This window comes from Pteronotus mesoamericanus, unplaced genomic scaffold (assembly GCF_021234165.1).
Source record: "Pteronotus mesoamericanus isolate MK-2021 breed Mesoamerican mustached bat unplaced genomic scaffold, CSHL_Meso_final scaffold_174, whole genome shotgun sequence".
NCBI lineage: Eukaryota > Metazoa > Chordata > Mammalia > Chiroptera > Mormoopidae > Pteronotus > Pteronotus mesoamericanus.
This window is the reverse complement of record NW_026555309.1, coordinates 24217608-24232552: the sequence shown is the minus strand read 5'-3', so window position 1 is coordinate 24232552 and position 14945 is coordinate 24217608. Positions and strand designations below refer to the sequence as shown.

Below are 14945 nucleotides of genomic sequence, written 5' to 3'. Positions count from 1 at the left end.
ACATTCAAGAATTCACCAAAAAACAATACTTAAATGAGCAGAGACTGTGTTGATTTAAATATTCTATTTACATACAAGTTGGTCCATTAAGTATTCTATTCTAGCTTTTATGTAAACTTACTATTAATATACTAATTATTTTTTCCCTAGAACATTTCTACATCTTACACATTCCGACTGTGCAGAGATGGTGATCAGGTCTCTTCTTTCGGTACCTACATATGTCTAACTTTTAAATGTAATACGTTTTTTCCAGGGGCACGAGGGACACATGCTTCTCCCATGAACAGTCACCTTCGCATTCTGTGTAACTGACTCCCTCTCCCCTCCTCCCTGGCCTTTAGGATCTATTGAAATTCCAACCAAGGTTCCAGTGATGTCTGGGGTAAGTATTTACCTTCATCCCTCCTCCTGCTTCTAATATGGCGACCTGTGGCAGGCCTGGGAACCCTTCCTTTCACCGAGTCTTCATCCCCCCTCAGGCGCAAGCGTATTTCAGCACTCCCCCCATCAATTCTCTGGGTCGCTGAGACACTCAGGGGAATAAGGGACAGGGCAGCCTCTGTACCGTGGACGCACCCTGTTTTCATGTTCAGCTCCCGCTGCCACCGGGAACTCGGTGGTGCGCGGGGACCTGGCATCTTGCGGCTCTGTAAGATCTCGCCCAGGGCATGGCATGCTTAAAAACACAGATTTCAGTTAATGAGGACATGCGTGGCTATAGAAACATTTATACTGGGTACTTATCTATAAATAATAGATACATTTTTAATTACTAAATAGTTTATGTGAGTAAGTACCCACTAAAAAAATAATTCTCCACTGATGCTGTTATTACTTTAGAAAGGCTGTTTTAGAACTGCACTGTTTAATGTGTTTTCCAGACAGGTTGAAAATAGTCAGATGTCAGTTTAAAATCTCCTGAAACGAGGGGAAATTATATTCCTCACTTCCTCCCAGGGTTCCTAACTTTCCCAAAGCATTACAAAACATAAGAGAACACACGCTTCAAAAAGGAAGAAAGTCAGATTCCAGTTGTCCTGAAGTTCCATGCTGTGGTAAGACCAAAGCTTTCGCTGGGGACACATAAAAAGCCTATCTTCTTCCTGAATGACACGAGACTAGGCATGAATCTGAGGTTCTACCGGGAGCACCCCTTGCTTTGGCTTCTCAGGCACTCAAAACAATGGATGAGGATTGGCATAGTGGTGAGAAAGATGGCCAAGAGAAAGATCGCTTGCTGACCCCTCCATCTCCGCCAGAAACTCTGGCCATGTTGACAGGATGGGAAGCAGAGTGGATCCTGATGGGACAGGAGCACGTGGTAGGAACACAAGCCAGTCACTCCGTAGGTGGCATTTGTGAATAACATTGCCTACACTCTCGCTGATAGACTCGCATGTCTTTTGGAATAGCTTCGGATGGCCAAACAAGGGAGGGATGGGCATCGATGAGGACTGGAAGTCCAGGCAGTCTGTGGTCTCATCCCATAGGACTTCCAGTTTTGGGGCCCTAGCTTTGCTGCTGTGAGGAGGAGTCCACATAGCTCCTCACATCACAGCTCTCTTTTAACGTGGCAGAGCGTCTGTTGTCCCAGGCAGATAAAATCCGAGAGGGATTCATTTGGATTGAAGCTTTGGGTGGGAACTGGGTTAAACTGTGTTCCCAGCTTGTGTTCTACTTATCACAGTCTTAGGCCAAATGTCCCTTCCAGGCTGACATACAAGTGGGTTTTACTCCACATGGAGAGACCGGATTTTTGAACAAGGACCATGTCCCTGGGGCCCATTAGGGCTGAACTCTCACTCACCTCAAGGTGTAGAAGAAATCCCAGCAGCATAAAAATGTCTAGAGAGACGGTCAGCACTTCGATCAGAATGCAGGTCGTGTTTGAGACTTTTATGTAGGACAGGTGCTTGTTCCTTAGGATTTTTCTCTTGGAGATTATAAAAGTGAATGGTTTTCTTCCCTCCTTAAACAAGGTGTATTCAGTGCTATTTACCTAACCCTCACTGGCATCAGATGTTCACACTAATTCAGCCTGCTTACAGCTTTACCTATCAAAAAAATAAAAAAAAAAAAGAAAGAAAGAAAAAAGGGGAGGGCGATTTCCTTGAGATTTTCACATGGTACAGAATATTCCCACTTGGCCTATACATTTTTTACATAATTCTGAAATTGGATATAAGTTTTTATATGCTTATTTTCTTATATTTAACACCACTTTTATATATATTAATGAATTGATTTGTGGACAGGTAGATTTGAAACTTGGTATGACCTCTTTGAAGGAATTCCTATCACTAAGAGTTCCACGTAAGGTAGAAGTTTAGTAGTTTTGTGGCATCATTCAATAGAATATTGAAAACAATGCTGTGTTCAGCTTGCACTTGTTAATATAATGTGTTACCACACATTATCTGCCATTCTCACATTCATACATTCTTCCTGTCAAGAGGGACAGGCATGGAAGATACAGCGAGCACTGTTTTTCACTTGCCAGTGTGCCTCTGGGACTGACAGGTTTCCTTTCTGGGAATTAGGAAGTCAGCTGAGGGCTCTGGACAGGTTAACTGAGACCTGTGAGGATCTCAGTTGTACAAGGACCTGCACCAGCTCAGAGGCCGGGGGCCCAGCCACTGCAGGGCAACGTCGGGGCTCATCATGCCGTCATAGAACTGCGTCTCGGAGCCCTGCAGGGTGGGAAACGGCTTCTTTCCAACCGCCCGGCCCCACCGTGGCTCCTCAGCAACCACCTGCTCTAGGGGCCTGGAGCCCCTGTTTGGGCCAAGGTTTTCTTGAAAATTGGTCAGACTGCTTGCTGCTCATCTCTTGGCTGCTGGCAGGACGAGCTACGTAAGGGATATTTCTTTGATAAAACTTACTTTCTTGTGAAAAGAATGTTTAAACCAGAAGTTCAAGGCACATTGAGGGCGAGTACTTTTTTCATCCAATTTTCTTTTTCTCTTCTAATTTGGGCCTGGAGGAAGGCTGGGGAAATCCCCGAAAATGTTCCTCGCCCCCACCCCAAACATCAAATATGCCTCACACCCTCTTTAAAGAGCTACACACTCTTTAATACAACTTTAGAAATGATTATAAAACATACATTTAATTATTTTAAAGTGTTTTATTAATGACAATTTAAGTAAATCAAGGGGTAATGCCGATGGTGCCTTCCAACTGCTACCCCACAGTGCTGGGGCTCAGATGGAGCGAGTCTGAGTAAGTCCGTTCATGAGTCCACCCAATAGCTCCAGTTATTTCTTCTTCCAACTCAATCCCCATTGCTTTTGCAGCCACTTGTGGGGCGCTATCTTCCTGGCATAGGAACCCTGGATTGTGAGGCCTGGTAGAGGGCCCTTCCAAATTTTTGTCTGTCACACATCCAGCCTGTCCCACACCTCCTACCTTCCTACCAGCATGGATGGATGTGGTTTCTTTCTGTACTTGTCAGATTTCCATCCAGTTGTCAAAAAGACTCCCATTCAGCCGAGGTTAGCTGTGTTTCCAACAGCTGCCACGGTGGCTGGAAGTCCAGCAATTCCGGTACTGTGGGACCTGAGAAGTTAGATCTACTAGTCTCTGATATGATGTCCATGGAAATGCGTTTTGGGGTCTTTGGAGGACGGGGCTGTAGTACAGGCTTCCCTTCGACTATGAACTGTGGGTACCCCTCTTGTGTCCTCTGCTGTGCCTGGAGACATGAAAAGCTGCTTTGGTCGGCCACCAACTCCACGAGGAGACTCTGGCTCTCTGGGCTCTCTGGTCTCTCTGGCCTCTGGTCAAGGGACAGCTTAGAATCCTGCCTCTGTCTTGGCACTGCCGAGGCCTGGGGTTTCTTCACCTCCTGTGCTTTCATGTTTTCGAAGTTGATTAATTCCACAGGCTTCTTTATTAAAGATGCTCTCCTTATTTTTGCCAACACCTCGTTCACCTGGGATGGCTCCGCGTCCATATCTGGGACCTCACTTGGTCTCATGGATTTGTCAGCGAGTTGTCTCTTCTGTAGGATCTCAATATAGGTGTTCCACATAGATTCATAATTGACGGCTGGGCCTGCCCAGTTGAATCTAGATTCATGCAGGACAGGTGGCGTATCCTTGAAAAACACCAGCGTGGGTGTCCCTTCTATTATCCTTGGCCTTGCTGCTTTCTCTTTTTTTTTCGCAGCCCGCTTTTTAACCTTTCTTGGTTTCCCTGGTATGGGAACATGCACTGCAGGCAGCTGTGATGTAGGAAAACAAGTGCCCTTTGCAACACGGCTCCTGGAGTCCGGGTCTTCATCTTCCAGGTCACGGGGAGCAACAGGCAACAAAGAGGTGCTCTCAGGGGCCCGCCAGTCTTTCACCCGACTAGCCCTTCTGGCCCATCGTCCAGCTGTCGGTGGTGGTCTGGGCACAAGCTGAATCTGCCGCACACTCCAGCAGGCCTGCTCCTGTGGGATGCTGAGCAGCGCAGTCCTGCCAGGGGCGGCCTTGAGTGGCGTCACGCTGTGGGCTGGGCCCCCGAGAGGCCCCTGGGTCATGGATGGCACGCTGCTCTCCGGCAACACTGATTCCGGTCTAAATGATAGTGGTCTGAGTGGTGCCGGCGGAAACAGTGATGGTCTGTGTGGTGCCGGTCTAAACGATGTTGCTCTGGGTGGTGCTGGCGTAAAAGATGTTGGTCCAGGTGGTTTTGGTCTAAGTGGTGCTCGTCTGGGTGGCGGAGCCCCTGGCCCTCTGGTTTCTGGGCGCCTGGATCTCCACTCCACTGACATTCGCAGGTGTCCTCAGGAGGCCCCTACCTACTATGAGGAGCCCTGGCCCCTCACAGCCCCGCTTCGCTGGTCCCCTGCACTCTACCTCTGGCCAGCATGGGCTCCCAGGACACAGCGACACTGAAGGATATCGCCACATCTCTTGACTCTCTCCTCTGCAATCTCTTTCCCAGCTGGGAATGAGGGGCCTTGGCTGTCTGCTTCTCCTTCATAGCAAGGGATTCACTGTGACTCAATCCATTCTGATGCAGGCAGAGAGGGCAGAGCCAGCTGAGGTCATAAATAAACCAGCCTTGGCCCTAGGGTGTGTGTGAGTGTTGGGGACATTTTTCTTGAAACAAAACATATTCCGAATATCCCTCGGTGGGTCTTGGGCCGTTACAGTCAGCTCCTCTAGCTGGGCCTTGAGTTGGGAGTTCACATGCAGCTGAAAGGCAGCCTAGCGTGTGCTGGACTCCGACTCGCCATTGGGCTTTACGACCTCCACACCGGACCTTCGCTTTCTTGTGCTTCGGCTCATTCTGGCTTCCTTTCTCCCCTTCTCTACTGGCATAGTTAGTGGTTTTCCATACTGTGTGGAAATATACATGTGTTCTCTTCCGTGTATGTTTGTTTCTTTTTTTCTTTTTTAAAATGTTATTATGCTATTACCGTTGTCCCAATTTTCCCCCCTTAGCCTCCTGCACACTGTACCCCCCGTTCCCTAGGGCAATACTCCGTTTAGTTCATGCCCGTTGGTCATGCATGTACGTTCTTTGGCTACTCCATTTCTGATACTGTTCTTTACATCCTCCCGTCTACTCTGTACCTACCAATTGGTATTTCTTAATTCCTGTCCCTTTTCTCCCAGTATCATCCTTCCCCTCCCAGCTGAGAATACTCCAAATGATCTCCATGTCTATGATTCTGTTCTTTTTCCTCTACTTGTTTGCTTCGTTTGTTTTCTAGATTCAATTGTAGATATCTGTACAATTTATTGCCAATTTAATGTTCAGAGTTTTGATCTTTTTCTTAAATAAGTCCCTTTAACATCTCATATGAGAATGGCTTGGTGACAATGAGCTTCACCTTGTCTGGGAAGCAGTTTATCAGCCCTTCAATTCTAAATGATAGCTTTGCTATTAGAGTGATCTAGGTTGTATGTCCTTGCTTTTGTCGCTTGGATTATTCTTGCCAGTCCCTCCTAGCCTGCAGTTTCTTTTGAGAAATCAGCTGACAGCCCTGTGGGAACTACTTGGTAAGTAACTATCTGCTTGTAAGATTTTCTCTTTAAGCATTGGCCCTTTATTACAAATGTGTCTTTGTGTCCTCCTTGATTAGGATTCTCTGTCTTTCCTGGATTTGTATGTCTATTTTCTTCCTCAAATTAGGGAAGTTTTCTTTGATTATTCTCTCAAATAAGTTCTCATTTTCTTACTGTTTCTCTTCTCCTTCCTGTGCCCCTACAACATTTGAATGTTGGTATGTTTGAAGTTTCCCCAGAGGCTACTTGCCCTATACTTGTTTGAGGCGGGGAGGTTCCTTTTTCTTCTTGCTGTTCTGACTGAATGTTTTTGTTCTTCCTTATGTTCCAAATCATTGATTTGATACTTGGCTTCATCCATTCCATTGCTGATTCCCTGTACTTTCCTCTTCTTCTTCTTTTTTTTTTCTTTCACTCAGTGTAACCTTCATTTCTGCCTGGGTCTTTTTTTCTTTTGCTAAAGTACTCGATGAGTTCCTTGAGCATTCTTATCACTAGTGTTTTGGACTGTGCCTCTCACAGATTGCTTATCTCCATTTTGTTTTGCTCATTTTCTGGAGTTTTGTTCTGTTCTCTAAGTCTTTGTGACAGGCATATGTTTAGGCATGTTTCTCTCCCGGTGCTATTGTTCATGTCAGATTAATGTCACCCCATGAGAGGATCGTTAGCTTCATACTACTTAAATTGCTGGTGGAATCTGAGTAGCATACATATTCCTTAACTGAGTTATTTTATTTCATCACTATCATTCTAATATATTCTGAGAAAAATGTCGTTACGAAGTTAAATACGCTCACATAAGGCAAAACAGTTTGGTTTTGAGAATTCATAGTCTACAATGGTATTGCCAAATCTAGAAGTCAGTTGGCTAGTTAGATGACAGGCAGTTAAAACTTTGAGTTTTAACCTGTTGCAAAGTCATTTTCCCGGGAACACTATTTGGTGAAAATAGATATTAATTCACATTTTCCATTACCGATATAAATAAAGTTATCTATAAATATACTTTGAAGACTCTTCCTATTTCAGTGCCTATTGAGGTTTACCTTTAATGCTTTTTTATGGGACTTCAGAAGAGGACTTCGGGCATTTTGCAGTCGAGTGATTTTCAATTACTGTCCATTCCAACATGACTGAGTAATGCAAATGCTTTCACCAGTAAGTGAAAAGCTCACCTCATCAGCGACCGGTTTGGGGGCAATATCAGGTTTGTAAAACTCCTCCAAGCAGTTTATTCACAAAGACTGACTGTGAGGAACACTTTCTGAGTATCTGCTATGCACTGAACACAAGACAATGAAGATACAGGATTGAGCAGCTTAGTTCTTGCCCTCTGGAGATGACATTATGTGGGTGGACTTTTATCAGGCCATTTCACTGTGTAGCAGTACGAGTTATGATAGGTTTCCTATAAATGCTTTAGAGCATGGAGGAGATGAACAGGACCCAGACTTGGGGATTAGAGAAGGCTTCCTGGCATGAAGGGGCTCTGTGCCACGACCCAGGTAACAACACTTAGTGAGGGGAAGACTTGTCCAGGCTGTAGACTGGGGGTTGGGAGTCCTAAACAGCAGGCAAACAAACAAACAAACATGGCAATGAAAAAATCCACATGGAATGGTCTGGGGCGATGCGAAGCTGGGCAGGTTTGAGGAATTCAGTCTTTACAAGGCGAACTGTAGTATGTCCTGGATGAACTGAAGCAGTTTCCGGGCACGGGCCTGTCCCTCTTTGTTTCCTATCATGTCCTTCTGACATACTGGAACATTTTCAATGCATGCATACAATTCTGACGCCACACATTACAGCTCTTTCCTACTTAGGACCAACAATGAAACACATTAAAATGGCAGGAGGGGATGTTTGCAGAGCAGTCATGATTATTAATAGTCTGTCTAGTGCAAAGGGTGCCAAATGTGGCAGTATACAAAAGCTCCATTTTAGATTCTTTTGGTTCTAGGTTATAAAAACTTTACACACTAGCTCCAGCCAAAGAAGAATTTCTTATAAAAATACCGATGTACCCCATGCAACCCAAAGACAGTAATGTGGAGAACCTGGATCTCCTGAATAAATGGACAGGAACTCTCTCAACCCATTTAATCTTCCTATCTATTTTTTTAATTTACTTCTTTCTTTTTTCTTTCCTGGCTCTGAGGACAGTCCCCATTCTACAAAAGTCATAGATGCCAACAGCTCCAAAGTTAGCCATACTTTAAAGCTGTGTTATCGGACAGAAACTTTCTTGGTTCAAGTATAGAGAATCTTGAGGAGGACCCTTTGGCATAGATTGAGTCACATGGGCACCGCTGGACCAATCAGCTGTGACCACTGTGAACACCGGCTGCTCTTTATTGGCTCCATGTGAGTTTTATTCCCAGTCTTGGACCAATCCACTGTAGCCAGGAGTATGGATTTATGTAGGACTTGGAAGTTCTCACAAGGACCTTATCAGTGAATTGGGAGGGCAGCATATTTTCCAGGATAGAGAAACCCAGTACACCCAGTACACTTAAAGTTGTTAAAAAGTCACTTAATTTCTCTGAGTCTCAATTGTCTCTATTTTGAAAGGGTACGAATTAGCTGTTGCTATGAATTTGTAACAAATAAGATATTTAGGAAGTGCTTTAAATGACAAAGTTCTATCAAATGACAAAATGTTGCTTTGATTATTACCCTGACTCTGCTGAAGTAGGTGCTAAAATCTAGCTCTTGAGACCTTTATTTTGTGAAACCAGATTGTGTCTCCTCTATTTCCTATGGTTATGGGCCAATAAAACAAAAGAGTATCTTCCATTTATTGATGTTTTAGTATGTACCAAGTGTTATGGTAGGAGCTTTGTACCTTCACCACAGTCAGACAAAGCAGATATGCTTCCTAGGGGCAGTATATATGAAGGAGGGTAGTAGGTTAAATTGCTACAGTGAATAAACACCAGAGAGAAGATTTAAATCCCGGTCTCAGGGATTACAAAGATAAGCAAGGCATGGGAAGGATTGTACAGTGTCATTTTAACTTACTGTATAAGTGTATTATAATTATTTTTATTGCTCATCTCAGCAATTCAAGTACTACAGCTGTGTTACTTAAGTAACATGCTGAAAATTTTTAAAATACTATTTTGCTATTCCACTTCTATTTGTTGATCTGCTTATTATCTTTAAGCCCCCACGTTTGGTGAAGACATAGGATTTCATACAGTGGATTTGCCAAGAGCTGTTCTACTACTGGTTTTAAGAAATTAATATTTTGATTTTAAATGGAAAGCTTAACGTTTGTAAACAACTGTAAGAATAGAGGGACAAACGATCACAATTTGCCCAGTAAGCCCCTGGTGTCCTGGCACAAAGTGCAGAGGCCCTTTCCTTTGCTTATGGATGTTCAGTTGGTTGGTAACCGCCGGGGAGGAAAAAGAGGGATGACTCACCCTCCCGTGTGCAGAGGTCACCCCCAGCTTCCCTTCCTTTTTCCGCAGGACACAGGAAATACGGAAGTGCCTACATAAAGTATGAAAATATATGAAGGAAGGAAAGAAGTCCTCATAAAACCAAGGATTCAAAAATCGTATCAACCATGCACCTTTAACATTTTAAATTAAATATACATAGGAAGAGGTCAAAACAGAGGAAAATCTTCATGATGTTGGATATAGCAATAGGACAGCAAAAGCATAAGCCACACACGGAAAAAAAAACAGATAACTGTAATTCAGCAAAACTGAACATGGTTATGCATCAAAGGAAATACCGAGAAAGTCAAGACAAATCAACCCACAGAATGGGAGAAAATATTTGCAAGTCATTTATCTAATGAGGGTCTAATATCTAGACTCTAGAAAGACCTCTTACATTGCTACAACGAAAGAACGGTTTAAAACGGCCAAGTACTTTGCACTTGAGCGGCGCGTCCACTAGGACCGGCTGGGGGCTCTGCCTGAGACACAGAGGGTTGCAGGGAGCCGCCATTACGAGCGACCGTCGTCCACCCTCCCGGGAACGCCTTCCTCTAGGCCTATGGCCGTCCAGGCGGACAGCACAGACCCCGCAGAAGCCGCGGAAGCTTCGCTTTTTCCGGCTCTGCGCCATCCTCAAAACTGCCCACCCCCCTCCTCCTCCCTCAAGAGGATTGTTCAAAGATGGAGCGAAGCTCCCTGAACCCCTTTCCCTGCTCATCCGCCTCCATCCAGAGGGCCCGCCCCGTAGGTTCCCGCTGGAAGAGGCGATCCTCGCAGACCCACAGAGGGCAGCACTGCCCGCAGTGCCTGGACGGGGGACTTCCTGAGGCTTGAAGCGTTGCCCTCCCCTCGCTCGCCTACCTCTGCTGAAGCGGCGCCATTTCCTCACTGCCTGCCTCCCGGGGAGCAGGCCCTCCTGCGCTGCCGCGGGCGCTGGGCTGCCGTGTGTGGGTGAGTGTGTGCGAGTGTGTGGGCGTGTGCAGGACACGGGCGGCGGTTCCCCACTCCTGGGTTACGCTGGACGGAGTGGTAAGGGGGACCGAGACTTGCCCCTTGGACTTGCCAGGGTGGAATGGAGCGCGGCTCCCGGCCGTCATGGGGCTGCAAAACCTGCCTCCTCGCACCCCGCGCCCGCGGAGGGGAAGGCAGAGTTACTGGGGCTGGGTCCAGGGGGCGCAGCGCCGGGGAAAGGATTCGCAAGCCCCTCGATGGCGTCATTGCAAGCCTTACCACTGACCCCTGCCAACCGCCACCGCTGCCAACTGCCAACCGCCAACCCCCCACCCCCACCGGGAGGTGTCAGATCCCGAAAAGCCAAGACGGGTTCCCAGCTCCCTGCAATCCTTGCACAAGGTAGTGATGAAGGTTGTGCGGAAACATCAGTTTGCATGGCCCTTCCTGTAGCCTGTGGGATAATCCGGCAGCCATCAAATTGGGTGTGCAGGCTTATCCCAAAATGACAAAGCAGCCTGTGGACACGGGTACTATATATTAAAGGGAGAGTTGAAAATAACCATTACTGGGCTCCTTCAGAGTGTACGCAGAATGTTAATACCTTGTCCGCCAACTGTTACGTCTACAAAAACTCACTGATGATGACGCAAACGCTAGAGAAGGTGTTCCTACGGAAAGTGGCATCGATACCACAAGAAGAATAGGAGCTGGTGATGACCATCCCTCCGAACAGCCACAAGGAGGGGGCAAATTGGCAGCACCCCAGGGCAGGACCACGAGTGCGCATCAGGTGCCTGCTGTCCCTTTTGTGTCTCACGCAGCCCTCCGTCCTCCACCTCCTGAAATACCTACCGCTGTCCTCCGCATTCCCCACTCACTGGTCATCTCATCTCCCCTTCTCAAGTTCTTGCACTCTGCAGCTCCCCCAGGCTAAGCCCCTTGCCGAGAAAAAGTGATAAAGCAGAAAGCAGATGTTACCACCCCTATTCCTGCAGCATGCCGGTTCCTGGATCCCCGACTAGCACCTCTGGGGGTCTTGAGCCTCAGACAGCGTGGCTTTCCCCATGCATAGAGAAAGTGACTGCCCCATTAAACCTGCACGAAAAAACTGAGACACTGAGTACCACCACCAGAGCTGCAAGAAAGGAAGATTATCAGAACAGTTGAAACAATGCAATGGCATTTTGAAGGAGTTACTGTCTCAGAAACATGCTGCCTACGCCTGGCCTTCCTATAAGCCAACGGATGCTTCTGCCCTTGGTCTGCATGATTACAGCATCACTAAGCACCCCATGGATGTCAGAACCATCAAGTTGAAGATAGAGAATCCTGATGCCCAGGATGCCCAGGAGTGTGCTGCTGGTGTGCGCTGTTTGTTCTCCAACTGCTGCAAGTACAGTCCCGGACCACGATGTTGTGGCCATCGCAGGAAGGCTATGGGACGTATCTGAGTTGTGTTATGCCAAGATGCCAAATGAACCACTGGAAGCAGGGCTGCTACCAGTCTCTATTGCCTTGCCTGCTGGCGTGGCCAAATCATCTTCAGAGTCCTCTAGTGAGGAAAGTAGCTGTGATTTCTCTTTGGAGGAAGAGGAAGAAGAAGAAGAGAGGGAAATCTCTGATGAAATCTCTGAGTCAGAGGAAGAAAGGGCTCATCGCCTGGATGCACTACAGGAACAGGTTCGGCAGTACATGAGCAAGTGGCTGTCCTGTCCCAAGTCCCAATACCCAAACCCAAATGGAAGAGAGAAATAAAGAGAAAAAGAAGGAACGGAAAGCAGAGCAGCACCAAGGCTGAGCCAGGGAAATGAAAATGCCCTCGGGCACCCCGCCTCTCTCAGCCCAAGGACTCCAAGAAAGCAAGTGGCAGTGGGGGTGGCAGTGGGGGTGCTGCATTAAATCCCCCTGACTTTGGACCTTCTAGAAGAATTGGCACCAAATTGCCCAAAAAGCCTACCAGGATGGCCCCAGCTACCCTGCCTTCAGGCTGTGATTCGGAGGAGGGAGGAGAAGCTGGGTGGATTTCTGCACATAATCGAAGACAGAGAGCCCTCTTTACATGACTCCAACCCAGAAGAGAGTGAGATTGATTTTGAAACCCTCAAGCCATCCATGCTTAGAAAGCTTGAGCACTATGTCCTTTCCTGCTTTCAAAACAAATCTCGTAAGCCCTACCCTATTAAAAATCCTGTTGGAAAGGCAGAAGAGGAGCTGGCTTTGAAGCAGCAGCAGGAACTGGAAAAGCAACTACAAGATGTTAGTGAGCAGCTCAATTACACCAAAGAGCCCCCCAGGAAAGCGAGTGAGCAAACAGAGGCGTCATCCACTCAGCAAATAGAGGTATCACTCCTCAGTACTTTGAGCTCCAGCTCCTCATCCTCTTCAACTTCCTCCTCTTCAGATACCAGTAATTCAGACTCAGGCTAAGGGGCCAGGCCAGATGGGTCAGGAGGCTCCATAGGACTGGACCCTTAAAGGACCACTCTGTGCCACCCCTTTTCCCCTTGCTATGATACTTCTTCATCTCACCTCTCCCCTCTCTGTACAAGAGCTAGCTCTGCAGGGGGGAGGGACGCAGGGACACTTACTGAAGGACACAATGAACCCAATAAGGTTGAGTTCCCAGCCTCTTAGTGACCTCTGGGGCATAGAGCCCCCTTGCAGAATGTCTGGGACAGGGAAGGTAGACAGCGTGGTGGGCAAAGTCCCAGATTGGGGGTTACCTGAGGCCATAGCTGCCCTGTTCACTTCTAAAGGCCCAGTTCTGAGGTTGGGTCTAATTTATTTTAAGGATAGAAGAAGGGGTGTGGACTATGGTCCCTCTCAATCTCCATGGTGAGGGAAGAGGGGGGCACTTATTTTTTATGTTGACTTTTTTTTTCTACTGTTTTCCCTTTCTGTTCTCTATTTGGGGCTCCTGGGGGTTTCTCTTTTCTCCCATTTGGTCCTCTGGGTTGTCTGTGTCTGTTGATTCTAACTTGTAAATAAAGAATTATTCAAAAAGTAAAATGACCAAAGGACTTGAATGGACATTTCTGCAAAGAAGATATACAAACGGCCAACAAGTACACAAAATGATGCTTAATTAGGGAAATGCAAATTTAAATAACAATAAGATACCACTTTATACTCACTAGGATGGCCATAATAAGAAAATGAAAAACAACAAATGTTGGCGAACACATGGAGAAATCAGAACCCTCATTCATTGCTGGTGGAAATGTAAAATGCACAGCCCCTGTGGAAAACAGTTTGGTGGCTCTTTACTAAGTTAAACTTAGAATTATAGTATGACCCAGCAGTTCTACTCCTAGGGTATGTCCATGCGTGTGTGCGTGTGTCTCGAACAGAAAATTTATAAACAAATGTTCATAGGAGCTCTATTCCCAAAAGTCAAAAGGTGGAAATAACCCAGATACCTATAATGAATGAATGGATAAACAAAATGTGGTAAATTTATACAATGGGATATTTAGCTATCAAAAGGAATGAAGTATTGATACATGCTACATGGATGAACCTTAAAAATATGTTAAAAAGGCCAGACATATAAGACCATGTATTACATGATTCCATTTATATAAAATATCCAGAGTTAGGCAAACCCATGAAGACAGAAAGCAGTTCAGCAGTGACCAAGGGCTGATAAGGGGAGGGTGAGATGGGGAGTGAACACTCACAGGTTTCTTTTCGCAGTGATGAGAGTTCTGGAACTAAGTGGTGGTGATGGTAGCACAACATTATGAATGTAATTAATACCCTGAATTTTATACTTTAAAATGCTAAGTTTTTTATTACTTGTGTTTTACCACAATAAAAACAAAACAAAACAAAACAGTGCAGGATGGTTTCAGAGAACATAAAAGGAGCTAGAGATGTGTGAAGTTATGGCAGGTGTCTGTGAGATCGAGAAGCAGCAGATGAAAGAAGTTGCACAAAGACACCAGAAAGCAACTTCATTTTGAAGAGCTTTGAACGTCATATTAAGAAGTTTGTACATTACTCTAGAAACAATAAAGGTTGTGCTATCTAATCACAACCACTGAAGAGCTTTAAGCAACAGGATAAATTGACAGTTCTAAAATTTCTGTAACGCCCTTTTGATATATCTAAACAGCTATCAGAAACTCTCTTTTATTGAGTTTCATTAGTAAACTTGATTCAAATTGTCTCCTCCTCTTTCCCAGGAAGCCAGGGATCAAAATTCTTCTAGTGTATAATTTTTTTTATCTCTTTAAACCATGAGCCAAAACAAGCAGCCAGACTTGTGGCCATCTCTAGCAACATTTTACTAACGACATTTTAATACCTCTCTTAGGAGACTTTTTACAAAAGGAGATGAATGCCTCCCTCAACAATGAGTGGATTGAAGGCCTATGCTATTTTAAAAAGAAAGCTTTTTAACAAAAATATTTCCCCTGCTCCCAGGCAGCTCTGAGGCCCTGTCCCAGCTGTGGGATGATCCTTTGGGCATAAGCACGAAAGCCAGGGCAGCTAACATTTCATGGCAAAGCGTCAACTCTGCCGCCTA

General features: G+C 45.8%; 1 pseudogene; it reads left to right on the top strand.

The window, feature by feature from the left end:
- Positions 1-10668: 10668 nt before the first annotated feature.
- On the top strand, positions 10669-12841 carry LOC129084426 (bromodomain-containing protein 2-like; annotated as a pseudogene).
- Positions 12842-14945: the final 2104 nt, after the last annotated feature.